We start from the raw sequence: 26,818 nt of genomic DNA on the forward strand, positions 1-26,818 counted from the left end.
TTCTTTAAAATGAGGTTATTTAGTTTCCAATGAGTTTTGGATCTATATCTCCCTGGCCCAATATTGCCTGTGATTTTTATTGCATTATGATCTGATTAAGATGTATTCACTTTCTGCCTTTCTGCCACTGATTATTAGATTTTCATGCCATAGTACATGGTCAATTATTATATAAGTACCATGCTCTGCAGAAAAAAATAGTATATTACTTTCTATTCCCATTCAATTTCCTCCATGGTTCTATTATGTCTAGCTGTTCTAACAATCTATTTACTTCCTTAACTAACTTCTTGTTTATTTTATGATTAGACTTATCTAAATTTGAGAGCAGGAGGTTGAGGTCTCCCACCAGTAGAGTTTTGTTGTCTGTCTTCCTGTAACTCCTTCAATTTCTCTAAGAATTTGGATGCTATACCATTTGGTGCATACATATTTAGTATTAAAATTACTTTGTTTATGGTAACTTCTAGGAGGATATAGTTTTTTTTTAACCTTATCTCTTTTAACGATATCTATTTTTGCAGATGGTTTGTCTGAGATAAGGATTGCTACTCCTGCTTTTTTCACTTCAGCTGAAGCAAAATATATTTTGCTCCAACATTTTACCTTTACTTTATGTGTATCCTTCTACTTCAAATGAGTTTCTTGTAAGCAGCATATTGTAGGATTCTGGTTTTTAATCTATGCTGCTTTTTGTTTACATTTTAAGGAAGAGTTAGTCCCATTCACATTCAAAATTAAAATCACTCACTCTTTATTGCCCTCCATGTTATCTTCCCTCTGTGTTGTTCCTCTTTTTTCACTTTATCCATATTCCCCAGTATTTTCTTTCTGAATACCACCACATTCAGTATGATTGCCCTCCAATATCCAACACCCCTCCCCTTTCTTTTTGCCCCTTCTTCCTTCTCTTCCTTCCATTAGTTCCCCTTTTCCTCTCCCTCTTTTCACCTTCTAATACTTGAAAGGTAAGATAAGTTTTTTTAACTTAACTGAATGTATGTATGTTAACTTTAAGGCAAATCTGATGAGAGTAATATTACGATGGTTCTTGCCTCCTCCCTTCATCCCCTGTATTGTAATAGATCCTTTGTACTGTTTACTGTAATGAGATTTACCCCATTCCATCTCCTCCATCTTCCCATCTCTTTACTTTTCGCCTTTTTAAGGAGATATTGTTTTTTAAATCATTTTATCTGAGTCACAGAAAAGTCATGAGTGTCCATCACTTCTGGCTAAGTATATTCTGTCTAATAGAGTTATGATTCTTTATTATTTTAAGTTTTTGCAAGCCAGTGGGGTTAAGTGACTTGCCCAAGGCCGCACAGCTCGGTAATTATTAAGTTCGTTAAGTGTCTGAGGCCAGATTTGAATTCAGATATTCCTCGCTCCAGGGTCGGTGCTCTGTCCATTGTGCCACCTAGCTCCCCCTAGAGTTACACTTCTTGATAGTTATTAGTCTTTCTCCCAAGTAGGTATTTAGCCAGTTTCATCTTATTAAATAACAATTTCATGGATAAGTCATGAGTGTCCATCATTTCTGGCTAAGTATATTCTCACAAATAGAGTTACAGTTCTCAAGAGTTATTAAAGTCTTTCTCCCAGGTTAGGGACATAACCAGTTTCATCTTATTGGATAGCAGTTTTTTCTTTACCCCACCCCCTTTTCGTTTAAACATTTCATGTGTCTCTTGAGTCTCCTGTTTGAAGTCCAAATTTTCTGTCAAGCTCTGGTCTTTTCATCAGAAAAAGTTGAAAGTCTCCTATTTCATTAAATGTCCATCTTTTGACCTGGAAGAGAAGACTCAATTTTGTGGATAGTGAATTTTTGGCTGCATTCCAAACTTCCTTGCTTTTTGGACTATTGCATTCCAGGCCCTTTGATCCCTTAATGTCGATGTATCCAGTTCCTGTGTGTAATCTTTACTGTGACTCCTTGGCATCTAAATTATTTCTTTCTGGCTGCTTTCAGGATTTTCTCTTTCGTCTGATAGTTCTGGAATTTGGCCACAATATTCATTGGTGGTTTTTTTTTTGTGATCCCTTTCCAGAGCGGGTTGATGATTCTTTCAGTAACTAATTTTGCCCTCTGTTTCCATGATATCAGGGCAATTTTCTATCATTAAATCCTGTAATATTAAGTGCAGGCTTCTTATCTCTTCAATATTTTCAGAGAGGCCAATGATTCCATTCTCTAGGTCAGCAGTTTTGACAGTGAGGTATTTTACATTTTCTTCTATTTTTTAATTTTTTTTTGGTTTTTGTTTAACATATTCACATTGTCTGTCTCATGAACTCATTAGTTTCCACAGATTCTATTCTTTTGTATTAGAGAAGAATTTTCTTCATTTTCCTTTTGCAACTTCTTTTCCAGTTGGTCAATTCTATTTTTCAAAGAGTTTTCAATTTGACCAAACTGAGGTTTTGAGAGAAGTATTTCTTTTTTGCACTTGTCCAATTGTATTTTCCAAGGATTTGTTTTCTTGTTGTAAGGTGTTAATTTTCTCTCCCAAATTTTCCAATTTATTTTTAAACTCCTTCCTAATTTCTTCAAGGAAGTCTTCCAGATCTGGAGACCAAATCATATTCTCAGAGGTTCTAGATGTCTCTGAGTTAGGGTCTTTACCTTCTAGGAATTTTTTAAGGGTCCCTGACCTTTCTTCATTTTCCTAAAATCTTGTGTTGGGGCTGAGGCTGGTTCACAGAAGTTTGGTATTGAGATCCCTAGAGGCTTTACTGACTGAGTTGAATAACTCCAAGTAGGTCAAGCTAGTTAAGGGGTGCTTGACTGCTTTCTCTGGAGTGTCTGTTACCTTGATTTGAGGCCCTTTCCCTTGGCCTGGAGGGTGGTGCTGTGCTACTGGATGCTTTTATCCTTGAACAATGGTGGGCTATGACCTGGAGCAAGGTTATTACTCTCCATATTCACAGCTGAGGGAACTCTGCTGCCCAAGCCTGAGCCTTTGGGGGGGGGGGGTAGGAGAAGCTGTTGTGCTCTGGAAAGAGGACTCAGCTGAAGTGAAAGCATGGAGCCTGAGGTTTCCAGACCAGAGGAGCCTAGCAGATCATTGTCTGCAACTCTCCATACTGGGTCTAGCCCTCCAGCCCTGCCAGAGTATCCCAGACCACCAGTACTAAAGCCAAATCCTTCACGCCCCAATTGGCTCTTGGACTTCAGCTCCCACAGCCCTCCACGGCTGATCCCAGGCTATTCTGGCTCTGACCTCTCTGGGAAAGGGTCTTTGCTCTCTGCACCCTGCTTACTCAATGATCCCCAAAACAAACCTTGATGTAGCTGTTCTTTTCCTAGCTTCTCTTTCTGGGTTTTGTCAATCAAATTTCTGTTAAGAGATTTGTTTCATATTATATATGAGGGAAGTTCAAGAGACTTTAGCACAGTGCCTGTTGTCTCCATCATCTTGGTTGGAAGTCTGTGTTCACTTTTTAATACTTGTTTTATGTTTTTTCTTTCCTTGTCATATTTTCCCCCTTAGTTCCAATTCTCCTTTTATAATATGACTAATATGGAAATATGTTCAACATGATTGTGTATAACCTATATCAGATGGTTTGATTCATGGGGAAGGGGTTTGGAAGGGAAGGTGGTAGAAACTGTGGAACTCAAAAACTTGTAAAAGGATGAATATTGAAAACTATCTTTGCATGTAATTGGAAAATATTAAAAAAAGAAAAAAATTTTAAAGATGCATTCTTGTGATTTTGAGTGTGACAGCTGGACTAAGAGAGGGAAATATTAGATGAGTATGTGAGTATGGAGGTAGCAGGTGCAGTAGCAGAAATATGAAAGGTAATTAGGAACAAGGTAGAACAGAATTGAATCTAGGAAAGCAAGTCACCCCAGGCTCAAGAAATTTCAGGAAGGTTCTAAATCAATACAGATATAGAAACCAGCATAAGGTTAAAAAAAACAATAAAAAAAACAGGAATCAAAGGCATATAGGGCCTCTGCATAAGTTCCAAAAGGAAAAGTTAGTGCTTAGGGGTACTGGTCAAATTGAGGGCAGAATATGGGGCAGAAGCAGTCTCAGAGGGGCACTTTTGATGCCCTCTGAAAAATCAACTAATGAAATGACTGTATCAACACTGTTAGTGGTTCTGCCTTGGCCTGCCCTGCCCTGCCGTTCCTTGGACTCAATTTAACCTCCTATGTCCTAAGTATGGGGACAAAGACATTAAGAGGTGATCAATTATCCATTTTTCCTAAGAGGGAAATTTTTAGATTGAATATATTAAAGTTTCTCACAATTCTATTTCCTGATCCCTACATTTTCACTGACTTTCTCCCATGCTGGGAATGTTCTCCATTTTCATCTCCTGGTTTCCCTGGCTTCCTTTAAATTAAAATATCACCATCTATAGGAAGCCTTTCCCATTTCCTCTAATTCCAATGCATTTCCTATGTTGATTATTTCCAATTTCTCCTGTCTAAAACTTGTTTGTACAAAGTTATTTGCAAGCTCTCTCCTCAATTAGATAGTAATCTCCTTGAGAAAAGGACTAACTTTTGTCTTTATTTGAAATGACACCTACTAAATCTGAAAAAGACAAAGGATCAAGCTGTCCCTTTTTAATCTTTGAGTTCTACTAATTTTTCATTCTTATTACTAATAAAGCACTATATCCAGAAGAAATCATGATGAGAATATAGACTCATTAATTCTGGTATTTGATGACCCAGAGTCTGAGGAATCATGGGGAATTGGGAACATGGTCTAAATCTGTAGTTGTCTATTCTAGTATTTTAGACTAAAATGGGTGCAATAATGACTCTTTGTCACTAGATGGGGATAAAGGTCAACATTTTGGCTAACTAATACCAAAAGATTCATTATTACCTGGAATAGCAAAATTTAGGATGTTAATTTTGCAGAATACTTAACATTCTTTCCTATTCCTTTACAATATATTAATTTCTAGAAAAACTTAAATTTATTTGATACTTTTTTTTAGATTTTTTTCAAGGCAATGGGGTTAAGTGGCTTGCCCAAGGTTACATGGCTAGGTAGTCTGAGGTTGTATTTGAACCATGTACTCCTGACTCCAATGCCAGTGCTCTATTCACTGTGCCACCTAGCCACCCCGATAAAAACTTTTTAGAACTCTTTATTTTAATTTTCCAGTTACATATATTGAAAATTTTTCATTATTTATCCATATGCATATTTATAAGTTACATAATTTTCTTCCACCTTTCCTCCCCACCCCTCTCCCCTCAGTGGCAACCATCCTAGTGAACATTATACATGTACATCGGTATTTAACATGTTTATAGATTAGTCACTTTCTATATGAGGAATTAGGTCTAAGGGGGGACAAAAGGAAAGCCATATAATAAGAAAAACGAGAAATTTTTTAAAAGTATAAACATAGTGTTCATCCACATTCTGTAGGGGTTTTTTTTTTTTGGTCTGGATGTGGATAATGTTATCTATATCAGATCTCCCAGGGTTTGTCCTAGCTCTCTAAAACACTGAGAGGAACTTCATCAAAAGTTGATCAACTTGCAATATTGTTGTTAATGTGTACAGTGTTCTCTTGTTCTTCTCCCTTCACTTAGCATCAGTTCCTGTAGTTCTTTCCATGCTTCTTTAGAGTCCAGCCATTCATGGTTTCTTATAGAACAATAATATTCCATAACATTTATATACCATAACTTGTTAAGCCATTCCTCAGCTGATAGGCATCCCATCAATTTCCAATTTTTTGCCACTACAAATAGTGTTACTATGAATATTTTAGAATGTGTGGGACTTTTCCCATTTTTTGTTCTTCTGAATATAGGCCTAGGATTAGTATTACTGGATTAATGAGTATGATCAATTTTTTTGCCCTTTGGGTATAATTCCATATTGCTCTCCAGAATGGTTGTTGGATAAGTTATCTGTGAACTAATGTCCCAGTGGCACTAATGTCCCAATCTTTCCACAGCTTGAGAAAGAAATTTATCAAGTTTCTGGAATACTACTATTGTTTTGGAATTGAAGAGTACTACATGAATCAATTAATTATTGCAGGTGGGAGTTGCACAGTTATGTTTAATATAATGAGGGATATTCTGTGCAGGACATCCTTCTCATTTGCTTGTGCCAGAATCATTCTATTCCAGGGCCTGATTTATAGAAAATGGAACTATTGGAGATGGTTTGACTGCTGTGGGAATCTCATGACCTTAAATTGGTTTCAATTCCTCCTGTTTCAGCACTGGTAAAATATCAGCATTGGACAAGAACTAACTTGTGCTTATCTGGTGACAGAACGTGACTACCAGTTTTGTCTTGTCTTTCAATGAACTAATGGTCAGCTTGGCTTTTTTTCAAGACCTTATCAGCGAGAGACCATGGTGCACCACCAATGCCAGTTATCATCTGGTAGCAGGATCATCCATCCAAACCTGGAACAATCATTAATACAGTTTTTCCTCTCAAATCTTTCATCTATAACTTATCAGCTTTCAGCAGTAGCTTTAACATGGGACAACATCAGCTTATAGTTCTTTAGTCATAGAACTATACTACTTTACTTTTCATACACTTTTTAAAACTTGATCTCATTGGATGCCATAAGAACCTCAAGGCTTTATAGAGCACAGGCCCCTCTCTTGGGGCAAACCCATTCCAAAGTGGCCTTGCCATTCACATAAAAATGAGAAATATTCCCAGACTTCCCACCAGTTTTCCCTGGATCTGTAGAGTTACAGCAGTGGACAACTCACGGGGCCTGTCTCCATCACTTCAGATCCAGAGATCTTGAATATGACTCGCTTTCGATCAGCTGAGGGCACCGGGGGCCATTACCTGTGCCTTTGAAATGGCACTAACCTAACTCTTAGGACCAACAGATCCAGGTTCAAGTGCTATGGAAGTGGGAGAAAATCTTTTTGTGTATGTGGTAATTTGCTTTTCTTTATTATGACTTTTGTTAAAAAAATATTTTTTCCTTACTTTGAAGAGGGAGGGGGAAATGAAAAAGTATGAGGAGAGCTAGAGTTAGGAAGGGAGGAAGGAAAGTTAGGTTCCCTAGCACTGGGGGGGGGGGGGGGAGGGGGATAGAGTTCCAGAGTTTTATTCTTAAATTCAGTAAACAACTTTGTCCCTACCCTTCAACCTCAATCTTGCTGCACAATTAAAGGTGGGCATGGAAAAGGAAACTGGATTCAGACAAATGTAAGCATTAAATACTGGGGCCATGACTCCTCCATTATTGCCCCTCAATGGAATTAACCTAATCTTCCTAGTCAGGTCTTTGGTACTAGTTTGAATTTTCCTTATAAACCATTTCAAATTCAAAGATGTTTTTTTTTTCCTTTTTAAAAATCTTTTGGGGTTTTTTTTTTTTTTTGAGAGGCACATATTTAAAGTGTCTGAGTCTCCATTTGAACTCAACTCCTCTTTCTCCAGGACTCATGCTCTAACCCTTCACTATCTAGCTGCCCCCAAGAATCAGATTTTTAAGAACTTTTCTGAATTGTTTCTCAGTTTTGTTTTTAGATTCTAATGGCTTCTTTATGCTCTTACTGATTTCTTATATAGAGAGATGCTACTTATATTGCTGAAAGAAGATCAAAGTTATAACTTCAGTTTGAATAGTTAAATTTCTTTTAGTTAAGCTGTCAGAGATGTTTAATGGGGAAGAGTGATTAAGTGCTTTTGACTTTGACTAGATGACTTCTCAGATTCTCAGTATTTATTGACATACTTTGTCATCAAAAAAGTTTGTCACCAAAAGGAAAAATGAGAGGAGGCCAAGAAGTATATTTCATTGTGCAAAAAAAAAAAAAAAACAAACCACTACTTTTTGAGAATATCATCGAAATGCAAATAAAAATGTGATATGAAACAAGAAATATGAATCTTAATATGAATTTTAAATTTAATACTTAAAATTTGATTCTGTTAAGAAACACTACTATGAGATAAGATAGAAGAGAGTTAAATGACTTAACTGACTCCAGCCTCTTGCCCGAGATGAAATGACTTATTTCATCTTGCCTTTTGCTTGCAAGAAATTTTGACATTTTATTTCTTTTGTGGAAGAATCTGGGTCTGGGAATATAGAAGGAAAGGGTAGTATACTTAAGTCCTTATTTCCCCTCCTAGATGAGGTTGTCTTTAGTCTTGTGGTTTTTATAGCCTATTCAGAGGGTATTTGTCAGAGAAAAGGGACACATTCTTAGAACCAAAGAGAAGGGGCTTTTTAGTTAGAAACTTCATGGAACCCCAATCTCCTCTACTTTAACATGTATCCCAAAAGAACACATTATCTTTCTCCATTCACCTTTTCTGAATTTCCTCAAGTTCTCAACACTGTTATCAACACTGTTATCATCCTTGATGCCTCACACTCACCTCACATATCCAATCCTTTGATACATTTCATTATTTCTATCTTCACAAGCCATATACATATGTGTGTGTGTGTGTGTATTCCCTTCTTGTTTCATTTATAAAAACCATAAACCTAGTCCAAATCTTTATCACCTATCACTTGCCTTCTAAATAATTCCTCTGCTTCATACTTCTCTTCACTTCAAGCAATCCTCCATAGAGAGGTCAAAATGAATTTCCTAAAGCACAAGTCCAACCATACCAGCTCCTTTGGCTCCTTGTTTTCCACTAGACCCAAAAACTATTGATTGATTAAATTGAACTCTTCCTATTTACCTTTTATTTTTTTTTTTAGTTTTTTGCAAGGCAGTGGGGTTAAGTGGCTTGCCCAAGGCCACACAACTAGATAATTATTAAGTGTCTAAGGCTGGATTTGAACTTGGATACTCCTGACTCCAGGGCCTATGCTCTATCCACTGTGCCACCTAGCTGCCCCCCTTCCCATTTACCTTTAAAGCTTTTAATATCCTGGATTCATCATAGTGTGATGGGAATCTGATGAATTCATAGAATGCTTGGAATGGTATCTAGGGAAACTGTAGTTTAGGAATACAAGGAGAATACATTGGTGTGACTTTGGAGCACATTTAGACTTAACTAGATCTGATCAACTAATCACTTTATGACTGGTGTCATTTGTTATCTCTTTAAATTCAGCCTATGAAAAGTGAATCTTATTGGAGACACACACACACACCACTCTCCACCACCCTTTACATAGTTTTCATGTGGTTTTTCCTTTAACTTTTATCCATTAATTTTAATTCTGGTCTCTGGGCTTTAATTTCCTCTTAACTGTGTTTGGCTTTTCCAGACTGCAGATCATTCTCCTTAATAGAGAAGATAGGAGCTGGACAACTCTACCTTTCATTATAACATTCACCCTTAGTAGGTCTGTTTTTATTTGTTATTCCCATGAACATATTTCTAAAGGAAACACTTCAACATATAATCAGAATTTGAAACAAGAATTTCATTTAAGGTACAGTCATGGAATAGAACTTAGGTTATCTAGTAATAGCTCTTATCTTTCCACTCAGGTCTCATACCTTCATTTTACAAATAAGGAAACTGAGGCTTAGGAAGGGTTGCCCAAGGTCATCTACCACATCACTTTTTCAATCTATTATTCTTTGTGTTATTTTTCCTTGGGATTGTATAATGTGACACTTGAACTGAGATTAAAAGGGGAGCCATCTACTATAATATAGCAGAGATCTTTAGAAGCTGAAATGGAGAATTTCTAAGATTCTTTTAAGTTTTGAAATTATAAAAATGCACCTCAATCAACAGGCTTTTTCATGAATGTGAAAAATCTTTGTAATTGGATCAGGCATCGTGTTGTGTTTGATAGGCAAAAGAAATTTTGTCTTACTCCAGGAATCCTCTATAAGTTATCAAGTTAGTGTGGCACTGAAGTCATTTGATAGGTTTGATTAAGTGTAGCATTTCAGTAAAACTCCTTTGGCTAGAGGAAGACCTCATAAACTTCACAAGATGTGGAGAATGTTGAGTTTCTTGTCCTCCCATTTGTTTCCTAGGTTTATTCCTGCATCTACTCATGCTCATGTCATGCCAGATTTTGAACCACGTTCAGATGGGGCCTAGATTCATAGGTCTACAAGAAACCTAGCAATGAGCTCTAATTCATGCCTAAAGGGAACAACTTGAGTCCTCAGGAACTGGAGTCAGTGATTTCTAACAATCAAAAGCTGTAAGTTGACCTTTTACCAATGTCATTGAGCTTCCCTTCTCCTGGATTCACTTTTGTGGTATATGGCAAAGTCATATCCCATTTATACATTTTATACTATAATACCATTTTAATCTTTCTAATAACTATTTATAAATAGCTGACCAATTGATTCTCAATCTCACAATCTTTGGAGGCAGGAGAAACTGGTGGTGGGGGGGGTAATGAAAGAACTACCTCCTCAGGGGCACCTATTAGAACCTTGAGAGAGATTGCATGTGGCCTTAGACTTGTTAGTGAGTTGACAAAAGGATACTCACAGATAAGTAATTCTGTGATTGCATTTATAGACACTTGGCATAGGCACTTCTCTTAAAAATGGCAATTGACTTTTCTGGCAAGTGAAATGCTCACCAAAATATAGGCAAATTGTTTTTGAAAGCAAATATTTGAGCAAAAATGCCAATTTTTCAACTCTAAGGGGTTCTAGCTAAAATTCATGAGAAGGCAATTATTTTACAAGAACTCCAAGGACCATACTATCTCATTTTACATTAGCCAGTCTTCTTATTCAATCACAGAATTTCCTTGACATTCCAAATTCTGTTAATTCCCTTTCAAACCATTTTTTTTTGTTCTGGTATTTTCCTGATAGCAAAAGTATCATTTCTAGTAGATCTTCAGTCTCTGGTTGACACATAATCAGCTCCCACTTTATTCTTAATGTGAAAGCATTTACAATCCATGAAGATAATATCAACCTTTGCTGAGCTTTTTACATTAGAAAATATTTTGTTGCTGCTTTTTATTTTTAAATAATTATTATTTCTCAATAACTCTATTCTCTAGAGTTCCTTTCCTTGTAAAAATGGAAGCTGTCATGAATGACAAACTTATACATTGGTCAGGCCTGATGGTATAAGCATTCCATATTTAGAATCTATCACCTTTCTACTGAGAATGTCTATCATCCCTCCCTTGAAATCATGATTGATGATTTTAATAATAAGAAATCATGTCTTTGACTGTTGTCTTCCCCTCCGTTGTTGTGGTTACTAGGAATAATGGATCTTTTGGATCCTTTTCTTTGTGTCTACATAATTTTATCAATGCATTAGCTTTCTTGGAATTCTTCGGTTCCTCCATATTTGTTATTTCTTACAGCATAATAATATTCAATTGCATTTATATACTACAGTTTATTCAGTCATTTCTCAGTTGGTGGTCACCCATTTTCTAATTTTTTGCTGCAACAAAAAATTCTGCTTATACATATTTTATTCTGCTGTAGATGCAATCATTCCTTCTTGACCTCCTTGAGATATAAGCATAGGAATGAAGGAACTCTTGTTTGGAAACATTTTATCAAGGTCTCAATTTTATATGTTTATTTATATATTTATATTATTTATAAATCATCATTTAAGCAACACCCAACATTAATTAAGCATCTGTGGCATGCTAGTCATTGAGCTAGGTTTTGGGGAACACAAAACAATAAAATAATCCTTTTTCTCAAATGCTTACACTCCACTGTATTTGCAACAATCTGCAGAGTCCCAAAATTCTCTTCTGAAGGGAGAGGGGTTATTTCCAATTTTCTAGCTCTAATATTGCTGACCTATTTGTATCCACAAATTTCCAATTATATTTTTATGAATTTAGAAGCAAGAGGTTCTCTGTCAAAAACCTTATATAAGATTCATTTAGTGATATTTTAAAGTCCTCTAAATCAATGTCTTCCATTACCAGTGAACATCTTTTAAGTAAGCTACCTTGAACTTCAAGTTTACAGAAACAATAATGAAAATAATAACAAATATAAGTAGTTGCAATGAGCATTTGAACATTTAATATTATGATTTCAAAGGGACTCATTTTCTCTAGTTCCTGAGAGCAGATTGTACCACAGTAATCTTTTATCCAAAAGTGCCACTTCAGTCAGAGAATTAAGAATTTTGAAAAAAGACACTCATGAGTTAGGAGAAAACAAGCTGAGAGAAAGGAGTGGGAGGAAGATACCCTCAATTCTGCCAAGCATTTGATGAGTCAAACTATTTAGAAAGTATTATCAAGAATTGGGCAGCAACCAAAGGCAAAAAATACTGAAAGGAGTAACTTAACGAAGGGAAGACTGTGGTAAAGAAAGGAGAGTACAAAGTAGAACACCAAACTATTCAATACTTCAGTACATGAGGTTAGGGATGAAGCTACTTTTGATCTTCTCCCTGTCACAGACTGAAGGAAGTCCCTTCAACTACAAAATTCTACAGTTTTTACAAATTTCCTTCTCCATGCCTGTCCAACAACAGATATATAATCTACTCTGTTGGTTTCTTTTATTTAAAAGTATTTTTATCCTAATGTTGCTTCAAATATACAAAGTCCAAGAGTTAAAAAGGGATACAAAATTTTTTTAAATGTAGAGAGAATGCCAAATCTTTTTGAATATTAGAAATTTTCCTAAAAAGAGGCTCCTTATACATCATGATTGTATTAATAACTTGTCTGAATTAATTTCAGTAAAACAGTATCAAAGAAGACTACCTTGACCTGAAGGTTTTAATAATTCCACTGGACTGAAATGAAAACTAATTATTGTAATAGATTGTGACTAAATTCCCAGCCCCCAAGACAAACAAAGAATTAGGAAATCTAAACATGGTCTATTTGAGACTGACCTCTACCCTTTTTAAAAAGGATGGAGAAATTGAAAGGATGCAATATCTACTTGAATTTAAAAAATACTTTTCTGACAATAATTTTCTGAAATATGTATTTACCAAAAATTAATATGTATACAAATGTTCAATAAAACATCAGGTTAAGAATTTCATTGTAATGTCACTTATAACTTGATTTTGTACTTTGTAGAAAGTCAGACAAAGTGGAAAGAGTGCTGGGATTGGGAAGACCTGAATTTGAATCCTGTCTCAGACCCTTCTTGACTGTGACCCTAGACAAGCATGTCACCTCTGTTTGCTTCAGTTTCTTCAACATTCATGGCAGCACCTACCTCCCAAGGTAGTTATGAGGATCAAATGAAATATATTGTAGACCACTTAGAACAGTGTCTGACTTCCATAGTCACTTAATATGTGCTAGATACAAAGTAAGGTAAAACAGTTCTTACCCTTAAAGATCATATATCTAATGAAGAAGAAAACATGTTAACTCCAGGCCTGGAGTTGGAAGACTCGTCTTTCTGAGTTCAAATCTTGTCCTTAAATACTTTCTAGCTGGGTGACCCTGGGAAAGTTGTTTAAGTCTACCTCAGTTACCTCATCTTGAAACTGAGTTGGAAAAAAATGGCAAACCCGCCCAGTGTCTCTGCCAAGAAAATCCCAAATGGAATCACAAACAATTGAAAATAACCGAACAGTAAATAGCATGAAAGAGATAACTGTTACTCTCCAACTCAAAAATGTTCAGTGGCTTCCTTAATTGATTCTAGAGTAAAATCTAAATTTCCTCCAAATTTGAAGACAACTTGGATCCAACCTACTTCTCCAGACTTATTTCAAAATCCAACTAAGGTGACTCTTCTGAAACTTTTCTTCATTCTCTCAGATATCAGTAATTCTTCCCTCCTCAGAATGCCTTGTTATTTAATTATCTATTTACATATTTTATCCCTTCCCTTCCACTAGTATGAAAGCTACTCAAGGGTAGGAATAGCTTGTCATTTCTTTTTGTAGCTCCTTGTGTTTGACATACACATAGATGCTGTCTGACAGCAGTAGGACAAAATTGTAGGTGCAGAATAAATGCTTGTTAATTGATTAAATCACTAAATTCTGTTGAATTAACCTAATGATAATAGTTCGTATTTATATAAATACAACTCAGTGTTTTTCTTATAACCTTGTGGAGATGTTAATATATTTATCGTTAATCACTGTACTAGTATCAAGTTTTTTTTCTCCTTTTCTTCATCATCCAGAAACTGGTATGGGAAATATCTCTTAGAGATTTGCCCAGGCCAATATCTAATCAGAGAGTAAAAGGAATTCTAAATTTGGGCTAATGAGTGCATTCCTTTCTGATCATTGTGCTTCCTCAGACAGGTCTGGGAAAGTGATGATTTTCCTTCCCCCCCCCTTTTTTTTAGACAGATGATATGCAAATTGCTAAGTCTCTTTGACCAAGATTTGGATTACCCAAGTCCTACAAACCCCTGAATCCTCATTTTAATTTAGCACATTATGTTAACCAATCAGAGTTCATTGATACCCCTCGGGTACCTACTATTCAAGAGCATATATACAATGAGCTCACCTCCCTGAGGAGATTTTGGTCTAAGGGAGAGATGGCCAAATGACCTTCTTTTTCATTACTAAATGTACTGGCCTTACTAACAAAAAGACAAAATTATCCATAAACTCTAGATTTCACAAATTTTTAATCCTCACAATATTATCCCAGTTTTATAGAGGAAGAGATTGAGACTTAGAGAGGTTAAATGATTTGGAGTTCAGATCTTTCGAATTGAAATATTTTGCTTTCTTCTCAAAGACCATGACTTTCTATAAGACATGAAATTTACAGCCAACTGTGGTTTGCAAGGATTTTATGCTTTTTTTAATCATCATAACTTCTCTCAGGTGGTTAGTTCCAGAGCTATTTTTCTCCACTCTTAATTTCCTCAACATCTAACCTCTATTACTTGGTTCACTTTAAAGGAGATATGCCCTGTTAGACAATAGAAGTGCTGAGTAACTAAGCAAGAGCCTTGGGACTCCAGTCCCACTGGGTATAATAAACTAAAGCCGGCACAGTGGCACCATTCTTTGTATTGTGCTTCAGTTGCAGAACATCTTTCAGAAAGTTCTATAGGATAAATCTACCCTTAGGCAAATTCATTCTTCCATTTTAGTAGTAGATTCTTTGGAGTCATAACCATTACAGATGGAAATGACTTTAAAGTCTTAATCACTGATGTCTTAGTAACTGATAGTTCAGGCATCTACATAAGAATTTTCAGTAATTTCTTACTCTTTTTTTTAAAAAAACTTATTTTTCTGACTAGATGCAAAGAAAGTTTTCAAAATTCACTTTTCTGTAAGATTATGAATTTCATAGTCTTCCTCCCTTTCCTCTCCCCTCCCCTTGACAGTGAATAGTAATCTGATATAGATTATACATCTACAACCATATTAAATACATTTCCATATTAGACATATTGTGAAAGAAGAATCATAACAAAAGGGGAAAAGCCATGGGGGGGGAAATCATAAAGTTTAAAATAGATTTTAAAAATTGAAAATATTGGGGTGGCTATATGACATAGTGGATAGAGCACCAGCCCTGGAATTAGAAGAACCTGAGTTCAAATGTGTCCTCAGACACTTAATAATTACCTAGCTGTGTGACCTTGGGCAAGTCACTTACCCCTATTGCCTTGCAAAAACAAAGCAAAAAAAATTGAAAATACCATGCTTTGGTATATATTCAGACTCTATGGTTTCTTCTCTGGATGTGTATGACATTTTTAATCACAAGTTCTTTAGAATTGTCTTGATCATTGTACTACTGAGAAGAGCTAAGTCTATCATAGTTGATCATTACAATGTGACTGTTAATATACACAACGTTTTCCTGCTCACTTAGAATCAGTTCATGCAAGTCTTTCCAAGCTTTCCTGAAGTATGCCCATTTATGATTTCTTGCAGAACAATAGTACTCTATCAGATTCATAAACCACAATTTGTTCAGCCATTCCTCAATTGATGGGCATCTCCTCAATATCTAATTCTTTGCCACTATGAAAAGAGCTGCTATAAGTACTTTTGTACATGTGAGTCTTTTTTCCCTTTTTTATAATCTCTTTGGGATGGACCTAGTAGTGTTATTCCTGGATTGAAGATTATGCAGAGTTTTATACATTTAGGCATAATTCCAAATTGCTTTCCAGAATGGTTGGACCAATTCACACTAACAGTGCTTTTTAGTGTCCTTGTTTTACCACAGTTACTCCAACATTGATCATTTCCCTTTTGTTGTCATATTGGTCAATCTGATAGGTATGAAGTGATACTTTAGAGTTGTTTTAATTTGCCTTTCTCTAATCAATAATTATGTAGAGCTTTTTTCATATGACTATGGATAGCTTTAATTTCTTCATCTGAAAACTGCCTGTTCATATTCTTTAACCAGTTATCGATTGAGAAATGACTTGTATTCTTGTAAATTTGACATAGTTCTCTCTATATTTTTAAAATGAGCTCTTTATCAGAAATACTAACTGTAAAAACTATTTCATAACATTGCATTCCATTTAATCTTATATTAGTTTTATTTGCACAGAACCTTTTAAATTCAATTTGATAAAGATTATCCATTTTATATTTTATGATATTCTTTATTTCTTGTTTGGTCATAAATGCCTCCCATTCTATAGATCCAACAGATAAACTATTACTTATGATATCACCCTTTATGTCTAAATCTTGCACTATGCCTACTTTCTGTCATATTGTTTTCCAGTTTTCCCAGGAGTTTTTATCAAATAGTAAATTTTTAGGCAAATGGGGTTAAGTGGCTTGCCCAAGGCCACACAGCTAGGTAATTATTAAGTGTCTGAGACCAGATTTGAACCCATGTACTCCTGACTCCATGGCTGGTGTTTTAGCCATCAAATAGTAAATTCTTAACCCAGAAGCTAGAGTCTTTGGGTTTATCTCAGAGTATACAGTTATTTGCTATTGTTGCTTTTATACCTAATCTATTCCACTAATCCATCTATTTTTTATTCTTACCAGTAAACATTTATGTTGACTGTTCTATATTGATCATTTAATATAAATTTTTACATATTTATATTTTTGCACTTATTCAATTTTGTCTCCATCAGTACTCACACAGGATGTGGGTACTAGTCCTGGTTCTACCACTTAATAGTTACTATAATCATGTACTGTAGTCACCTCTCTTGTGCCTTTGTTTCCTTCTTAGTACATAGGTAGAGGGTTGAATTAAACTTTAAAGTTCCTGGAAGCTTGAAATTTGTGATTTTTATGATCTATAAAGTTAGCATTAACTGAATAGCCTAATATAATGTAATTTTGAGATCCTCTCCTACTTAGGTGCCAGAGTACCTTGAATTCACTGTTCACCATTAATTCACCAGTAAAATTCCTTTGCTCAAACATTGCTCTCTCTCCTCAGATAGATAAGCATGATATTTGTAAGATAAATGAATTAAGGTATATAATATTTTCCTCTTTATCAGTTCTCTTTCCTCCATGATATGATAGGATGGACTATACGACTTTAGAAAGTACTCAACTATCAAGGGGTACTGACTTTGGAGTTAGGTAGAATAAAAAAATGACAATGTCTAGTTCATGCTTTTCTTTTTTTACAACTTTCCCTTGAAAAGGTACTGGGGATATTCCACAGCACCTTTTAAAAAACACTTTGTGTAAAGGATGGCATGCATCATGGCAAGGAAAGGAGATGAAATTTTGCTATTGCTATTTTCAATACCAAGGTCTTCCCTAGTAGTTATTTCTGACATTAACTAGAAAATATCAGACATTTAAAAGGCAAAAACAATTTAATTTGTTTGTAGGAGAGATTCCTCAAGCAGAGAAAAGGGATTGAACACCCCCAATAGAACTATCAAAGATTGGATTGTGATGGTTTATATAGTGATTTTTTTTGAAGGAAATATTTCCGGGGTGGGGGGAGAAATTTTCATGAAGAACAAAAAAAATTGAATTAGTTGATACTAGGATTAATTGATATTTTGGAGTAGAACTCCATCCACAAGCCAACCTAATTTGTTCTATTTTTCCTCTTCATATTTAATTTAAAGAAAAGTATAGTTATTTTCTGATCTACTCCTCAGCCCTGTCATTTAATCTATCCTTATAATAAAAGAAGAAAAAATGTTCAGTTTAAACAGTGATTAAAACATGTCTGACCACATGTGCTGCTCCCCCATTTTTTACCTCTCTCTCTTTTCCAGAGTCAAGATTGTTAATTGAATTTCTTCTGAGATCACTGCCTTTTAGTGCTATTCCTATTTACATTAATAATGATGTTTTCCTTTATCAAAGAAGACAATGGCATCAGGAAGGTGATGTCATGACAAGCACTTGAATGGGATTTGAGTGAAGATGCTCATTTTCTCCTCCAGAGACATCTGTGTCCAGGGGGCAGATATGGAACAAGACAATTGGAGATGGCCCTGGATGTGAGGCAATCAGAGATAAGTGACTTACCCAAGGTCACACAGCTGACAAGTAAGATAACTGCCTTCCAGCAGTTTCAGGTATATGAACTTTAGGAAAAAAGAAAATTCTGATGGCTTAAAAACCAGATCTCCAAAAAGAAAAAATATATATATATATATATATATATATAATATATATACACTGTGTGTGTGTGTGTGTGTGTGTGTATAGAGAGAGATTTATCCATACAGATAGCTATATAACTATATACACACACACACACACACACACACATATACTTATACACATATATCTTTAGACACACTTTAAGTCTAATCTAAATTTTTAATACTTTATTCAATCTAAATAATACTTCGGTTCTTGATTTACAGCATTTGTTATTTTCTGAGATATAAATGCTCACACTGAAAATTTAACAATTGGAGTTCCTAAGATGGTTTGAGCTGGTGCCAGTATGCCTCTGGATGGGGTTAAGGAAAATATAAAATTGAAGCCATAATAGATCTGGAGGACCTTAAGATGTCAATTTACAGATAAGAAAACTAAGACCTTAAGGAAGTTATGTGATATAATCAAAAGTCACAGTAGGTAAGAAATGGAAAGAAATGGGAATCAAATCCAGAAATAAAGAGCTATTGTTCTTTTGTTTGTTTTTCCAACTTCACCTCAAAGAAACTTGTTAGAAAACTTGATTGAATGCTACCTGAGGTGTTCAAAGTTGAATGTCTGCCCTTAGAAAAAAATTTAAAAATTAGGTCAGAAAAAGGAAGGGACTAATTTAGAGATTTTCCTCCATAATGGAATTCAAAGAAATGTTTCTTAGATGGGACTCAAATGACTATTTAGAGAGCAATTTCCAAAACTGAAGGGTAGACTAGGAATGGTGTGATCTGTGTCCATGAGAGCTCACAAAGAAATAGAAAGGAAGACATTAAGCACTCAGGATCATGTAGAAAAGTGTTTTGGCTAAAGTGAATATATTCTGATTTATTTAACCACCAGGAGGCACTGCAGGTCAATAACTGATGAGTTCTCTCGTCCCTCTCCCAGAACTGATGCTTTCCATCCAATTCCAGAGGATGCTCTGGGTACCATCAAGTTCTTTATGGCTCTCAGAGATTTGGCTACCTCTTTTCTCTTGCTCTGTGTACTTTTGGAGGTAGCTGGGGGTGGTGGTGGCAGTCATTACTCTGATGCTTTAATGTGGACATATCCAATCAGACTGGGCTCATTCCCCAATCTACAGGTAAACCTTAGCCTCTCTAGATTCATTCTGAAATCCATGAAGTCCAATCATACATACTTGTATTTAGTACTTTCATCGTAATAATAGGAAAAGGGATGAAACCAAATATGTTAAACAAATACCACTAACATTTTCTACCTACCTGGAATCTCTCAATGTCTCTAAATCCACTTTCTGTTTCTTTGACAAGCCCCCTCACAAAAAAACAACAAAAAGTTGATGTGTTAAAATTCATACTTCCTCAAAGGCTATTTAGGGGCCCCATGTCCACCTGCATACTCTAACTAATGAGTCCTTCAAAAGGGAAGAAATGATAAATACAAAATGAAAAACAGGGTGATTATTGAAAATACACCAAACAGCTGGGGGATCTTAAAGGTTTCATTTAGATGGTGGTATTCAAATGTTTTTGCGTCTATGGAGTCTTTATTATTGATAATTTCGGAATACAGGCTCAGCAATTAGTGGTTAAATGAAACGGGAAGATCACTGAACTCTTAAAATTGCAACACAGCTGGTGGGTACTGGAATGGGGTAGAAAAGAGCTACTATAACCCCTCAGGGTATCAGAGAAACTGGAGGCTCTAGATATAACAGGCCTGGACCTGAGAAAATGGCTAGAGCACACACATATTACATAGCTATTATAATTCCTTAGTTTATGTAAGTAGACAAGAAGAGAGCATTTCAATTTTTTTTCTGTGTACAGAGGTGATCCAGTCACATCATACAGATCTCTGGTTTGTGTGAGAGTGAATTTTATTAGTAAGATCCCAAATCATCAGTGCATAAAAATGAAAAATAAATGTTACAATTCACGTGGTAAAGAACAAGATCCAGTTTTGAGGAATCCTCTTAGAGGTCTATTTTTAAAAATGAGAAAAGATTACATGCCTGATAAATGGTAGATGTGTACTTTTCTCCAAGGGACAAATATTACCCTCTCCAAAGACCTCCTGACTGTGGAATCAAATTTTAGTGGTCAAACTGCTGAACACTTAATAGAATTCCTTGTGCTGCCCTCTTGTTCCCCTCCCTTTTTTGGAAGAATCAATATTTGCATAGAATATCATATAGTAATGTATGTTGGCATTTGGATGAAATTATACTTTAGAATTAAACAGATATGAAATGGTTACTCTAGTTGTATGATCTTGAAGTAGTAATTTTCCTTCTTTTTGGGCCTTGATTTCCTCATCTATAAAATCAGAATAAATTTAGTTCTATAGTTCTGATCCTAGAATTTTTTTAAATGGCTGAACAAAAGTAGCCAACAAACAATTTAATCTTCTATCACCTGCAAAGTTCCAAACCCATGGTTACCTCTTGCTGGATTGAGGTAATATTTGCAAAGTGCTTATTAGAGTACCTGCTGGTCCATAATAGATGCTAAACAATTTCACTTCACTTATCTACCAAAAGGAATGTGTTTGAATTGAATTTTAAAGTACAAAAGGAAAACAGTATGTACAGAGAAAAGTGGGAACTTAATTGTGCAAAGCCTGCAATTCTTAGTCATTAAAAATTTTGAATCATATTCCAATGGTTCTCAGAGTGAGAGATTTTCTAATTTTTGATAAAACTTTTTCAGAGATAATTCAATACCTGGGGACTTGGTATTTGTTTTTTGAGTAATCTCAAAATTTTATGTAATTTTAAAAATAAACTATAATTTAAAAAATGCTAGCTGCCTAAATCTTGCCTCAGGATCTTTTATTTACTTTATTTGCCATGTCTTCAATGATTCCTACTGGCAATTCCTCAAAGCACATGGGGAATTATTTCTGAATTCATTCTTTATCTGGGCATATGGGCAGATGTTTTGTCATGTCTTTTGGACATGTGCTTGGTTATTTTGTTCATTAGAATTCCTATGTCTTCTAAAGATCATCTTTATGATGTTGTAATTGTATGAATTGCTCTGGTTCAGGCTACTTCATTTTGCATGGGCTTGGTGCATTTTGATTGTTTAGTTTGAAATTACACTAGCATTTAATGTTTATTAATGTTTAGCAACCAAGAACAAAGAACAAAGTAGAATGAAGTGTGAAAAAATGAAGCTATTCAAAAGATGTAATTATAATTTTTAGGATAGCTAGGTGTCACAGTGCATAAAGCACAGATCTTGGAGTTAGGGGAACAAGGGTTCTAATGTGGCCTCAGACACTTGACTCTTACTAGCTGTATGATCTTGGGCAATAATTTAACCTTGATTGCCTTGCAATCTAGGGCCAACTTCTGATGCATATCTGGCCACTGGACCCAGATGACTCTGGAGGAGAAAGTGAGGCTGGTGACTTAGCACAGCTGCCCCTCACTCGAATCTAATTCACATGCTTGTCATGGCATCACCTCCTTTGATGTTGTGATCTTCTTCAAAAATGAAGGACAAGCATTATTAATTATAACTTCTGAACTTTAAATAGCACAGGGGAAAAAAACAAATCATTCAGCATCCCTGATGCTTTTGTACTGAAAAAAGTAACTGACTAGTTGAAAAATTGCTACAGGGAAAAATAATCTTTTTGTGTCTACCAAAAGCTTCACATTTTAATATCTTTGCCCTCATTGTCTTCATCCTTCCTAATCTATTACTTCATTTTTTTTTTATTATATTGAGTACTGCTACAGTGGGACCCAGTGTGAAAATGCTACAGTTGATTTCATTGATCAAACTATAAAATCTAGCAACTGGCCAGAAAAAACTCGCTGTGGCCAGAAAACTCCATTAAAATAATAAATTAATAAATTTTCTGTACAGTTTATGTATCACTTGTGGCACTGTTGTGAAATTCATCAAAATCAGAATATCCCTAAGGATATTTTTGAGTCGAGGTTTCCATTAATCAAGGATAGTTGACCCTATGCCCCTTCCTCTCCAATCTTCCTCTGCACTTACTCTTTGTAAATAGGCTAGACAAGAAGTCAGACCCTTGCCCTCTTAAATGCTATATACTGTATATTCTTATACATTAGAAACATAGTGCAAAAATTCTCTAGACAATTAACAGCTGGGTTGGAGTATATTAAAGTGGATAGTGTCATTAATTTAAACACCTTAGATTCAAGTATTTAAGATAATTTGCATGAATTAACTTGTTAATAATTATTTAACTTGTCAGATATTTTAGCCTACTATATTTTAACATGTTCTTTTTAAAAATACTTTTTCATCTATACCTTTTGTTTTTCTACCTCTTATATTATTCAAACTACATTGTTTTACTGTAAATTTCCTCCTCCTCTATCCCCAAGAGTCATAATACAGAATTTTTGAAGAAAAAGTGTTCAGCAAAACTAATATATTATGGCACAGTTAGAGCACCATCCTTGGAACCAGTGGGACCTGAGTTCAAATCAGGATCAGATACTTAGTAATTACCTAGCTGTGTGATCTTAAGCAAGTTACTTAACCCCATTGCCTCAAATAAAAACAAAATTAAAATAAATTAATATATTGCAAAGCAGTATTCTGGAGCCATGGGATCTCTCTTCTGTAAAGATGTCAGAGGAAATGTTTTTCTTAACTATTTTTTAAATAGATGTAAATATTTTATTTTTAATTGAAATTCTATTTTATTTTTCTAGTCACATGCAATGATAGTTTTGCAACATTTTATCCATTTTCAAATTTGAGTTCCATATTTTTCTACCATCTTCCTTTCTCTTCTCCTCCCCATGGCAGCAAATAGTCTGATAAAAGTTATACGTGTACATTCTAATTTAACATATTTCCATATTAATCATGTTGTGAAAGAAGAATAAGAGCTGAGAGGAAAGGGGAAAAAACTCATCTATTCTTTTTTATATTTTTGTATTTATTTTCACACTGCTACAAAGTCTTGGTGTAAAAGTACATATCCCCGCAAAGATAAAGAAATCTCAAGAAAAATAAAGTGAGAGGAAAAAGGTATACTTCAATCTGTGTTCAGATACCATCAGCTTTGTCTCTTAGATACATCATAATCTTTATTGTAAGTACATCAGTGTAGTTGCTTCGATATATTAACCCACAGTTGCTATTGCTAGCTATATTTCCCTCCATCTTGTCTATCCCTTCTCAAAAGCATGTTGTATCTGATTACCTTCCCCCACAAACTTCCCTTTCTTCTATCACCTACATACCCCCCATCCCCTTTCTTCCATCCCTTCCCTCCCTTCCCTTCCCTCCTCTTCTTTCCTCTAGGTTGGGATAAATTTCTATACCCTATTGAATGAGAGTGAAGGCTTATTTATTCCCCCTCTCCTTCTGCACTTACACTCCATTGTAAAAGCTTTTTCTTCCCTCTTTCTAAAATATCTTAGCTCATTCTATCTCTCCTTTCCCTTTCTTCCAGTACATTCCTTTCTCTCCCATTAACTCCATCTTTATAATATATTATACCTACATATTCAGCTCCCTCCTGTTTCTCATCTGTATATGCTCCTCACTGCCCTAATAAATGAGAAGGGTTATATGAGTTATCAGCATCACCTTCCCATGCAGGAATACAAGCATTAAATACCTTAAAAGTTGTCCTTCCTGCCCATTCTCTATGCTTCACCTGAGTCCTGTACTTGAAGATCAAACTTTCTGTTCAGCGCTGGTCATTTAAACAGTAAAGTAGAAAAGTCCTCTATTTCATTCAGTGTCCATCTTTTCTCCTGAAAGGAGAAATTTTGCTGGGTAATGGACCCTCAGTTGTAATACAAGCTCGTTTACTTGTATTCAAAGACCACCTATAGGTCTTTAATGTAGATGTTGCTAAATTCTGTATAACCCTGACTGTAGCTCCATGATATTTGAATTATTTCTTTATGGCTATGGTAATATTTTCTCTTGACTTGGAATTTCTGGAATTTGACTATAATATTTCTGGGAGTTTTTATTTGGGTATCTCTCTCAGGAGGTGATCAGTGGATTTCCTAAATTTCTATTTTACTCCCTGCTTCTAGGATATTAGGGCATTATTCCTGGAGAATTTCTTGAAAAATTAAGTCTAGGCTTCCCCTGGTTATGATTTTCAGGTAGTCCAATAATTTTAAAATTATCTCTTCTGGATCTGTTTTCCAGGTCAGTTGTTTTTCCAGTGAGATATTTCACATTTTCTTTGAGTTTTTCATTCTTTTGGTTTTGCTTTATTTTTTTCTTGATTTCTCACAATGTCATCTGCTTCTCTTAATTCCATTCTACATTTGAAGGAATTATTTTGTTCAGAGAACTTTTTCACCTCCTCCTCTTTCACCTCCTCCTCTTTCACCTCCTCCTCTTTCACCTCCTCCTCTTTCACCTCCTCCTCTTTCACCTCCTCCTCTTTCACCTCCTCCTCTTTCACCTCCTCCTCTTTCACCTCCTCCTCTTTCACCTCCTCCTCTTTCACCTCCTCCTCTTTCACCTCCTCCTCTTTCACCTCCTCCTCTTTCACCTCCTCCTCTTTCACCTCCTCCTCTTTCACCTCCTCCTCTTTCACCTCCTCCTCTTTCACCTCCATGTTCCTGGTATTCTCCTTATTGTCATTTTGAACTTTTTTCTTCCATTTGATGCAAACTGGTTTTTAAGATGTTATTTTCTTCAGTATTTTTTTATTTCTCCTTCACCAAACTGTTGACTTGGTTTTCATGATTTTCCTGTATCACTCTCATTTCTCTTCTCAATTTTTCCTCTATCCCCATTACTTAGTTTTCAAAATCTTTTTGAGCTCTTTCATATCCTGAACCTAAATCATATTTTTAGGTTTTTTTTTTTTTTGCAAGGCAATGGGGTTGCTAAGTGGCTTGCTCAAGACCATACAGCTAGGTAATTATTAAGTGTCTGAGACTGGATTTGAACTCAGGACCTCCTTACTCCAGGGCCGGTGTTCTATCCACTGTACCACCTAGCTATTCCTCATACATTTCTTGGAGGTTTTCCTCATATCTATTCTTAAGGGTCAAGTTTGGTCATTATAATTTTGTAATATTCATTCAGTTTTGACTGTTTCATTGCTTTTTAAATTTACACTGCTGTGATCATTGGATATATTTTTTCTTCAATCTGTTTACTTTGTATTAGACAGAATAGAACTTTCTATGCATTTCTATATTATTATATTCTTTTTTTCTTATGATAGTAATATGCCCATATAGTCATGTGATTCAATGGATAGAATGTGGGATGTATTGCTGGAGGATCATAATTAAAAATCACAACTCTGTCATTCATTATCTGTGGGTCATTGCTGAGCTATGCTTTTTAGTTTTCTCAACTTTAAAAGAAGTAGTTGGAATCAACATATAAAGCTATGATCCTATATAATGTAATTTGTTTAGTCATCCTCCAGTCAGTGAAGATATACTTTATTCCTAGTTCTTTTCACCAAAAAGGTGTTGTTATGAATAATTGGTACATATGGGACTTTTTTTGGTAATTGTAATTTTTTTGTAATTTTGAACTTGTGCTATACAGTGGAATCTCTGAGTCAAAGGATATGGACAATTTGGTTCCTCTTGTTACAACAATCTAAGTTGCTTTTTGGAATAGTTCACTAATTCATTTATCCACCACATGTAGTGGTCCTTCATAGAACAATCTTTTCAAAATTTTTCTATCATTTTTCCTCTTTGCAAGTCTCAAGTGTGCATTAGTTTGCATTGAAACTTTTTTTGTATAGCTATTTAAGTTTTCTGACTCTTTTCAAAAGTGTTGGTTCATGTCCTTTGATATCTTCTGTTATTCATGTATTTTTTTTAGGGTTTTTTTTTTTTTTGCAAGGCAAACGGTGTTAAGTGGCTTGCCCAAGGCCACACAGCTAGGTAATTATTAAGTGTCTGAGACCGGATTTGAACCCAGGTACTCCTGACTCCAAGGCCGGTGCTTTATCCACTACGCCACCTAGCCGCCCCCATTCATGTATTTTTAATTAAACTTTAATACCTGTACAATATGATTATTTTAAATTTATTTAACTATGTGATATCAACTGTTAAAGTTTAATTTTTATCAGATGGCTTTGTAATTTTCCTAATTTTTGTGAAAAATCAGGAGTTTTTCCATAGGTAATTGGTTTCGATTCCCTAGAATTTTCTAAGGTAACTTACTAAGTTAACAAGAAATAGAGGTAGTTTTGTTTCTACTTTGTTTATATTTATATCCTTTGATTTATTTTTTCTGGTCTTATTGCTCTTGCTAACATTTCTAGAAACAAAAAATAGTGGGAAATACTAAGAAAATTCTCCTATTTAACTAATAAAACTTCATGTTTACTTGGTACTTTTAATTTTAGCTTTTTGGTTTTAAATAGATATTTTTATCATA

The 26,818-nt window shown here is 35.1% G+C and overlaps 1 long non-coding RNA gene across 1 annotated transcript; it reads left to right on the plus strand.

Moving 5' to 3' along the window:
- Window positions 1-6,566: 6,566 nt before the first annotated feature.
- LOC141501413 (uncharacterized) lies at window positions 6,567-16,258 on the plus strand. Its single transcript, XR_012472227.1, has 3 exons — window positions 6,567-6,902; window positions 9,947-10,119; window positions 12,973-16,258. It is a non-coding gene; the product is annotated as an uncharacterized LOC141501413 (long non-coding RNA).
- The last annotated feature ends 10,560 nt before the right edge of the window (window positions 16,259-26,818 follow it).

The sequence above is a fragment of the Macrotis lagotis genome, chromosome X, assembly GCF_037893015.1.
Source record: "Macrotis lagotis isolate mMagLag1 chromosome X, bilby.v1.9.chrom.fasta, whole genome shotgun sequence".
Lineage (NCBI taxonomy): Eukaryota > Metazoa > Chordata > Mammalia > Peramelemorphia > Peramelidae > Macrotis > Macrotis lagotis.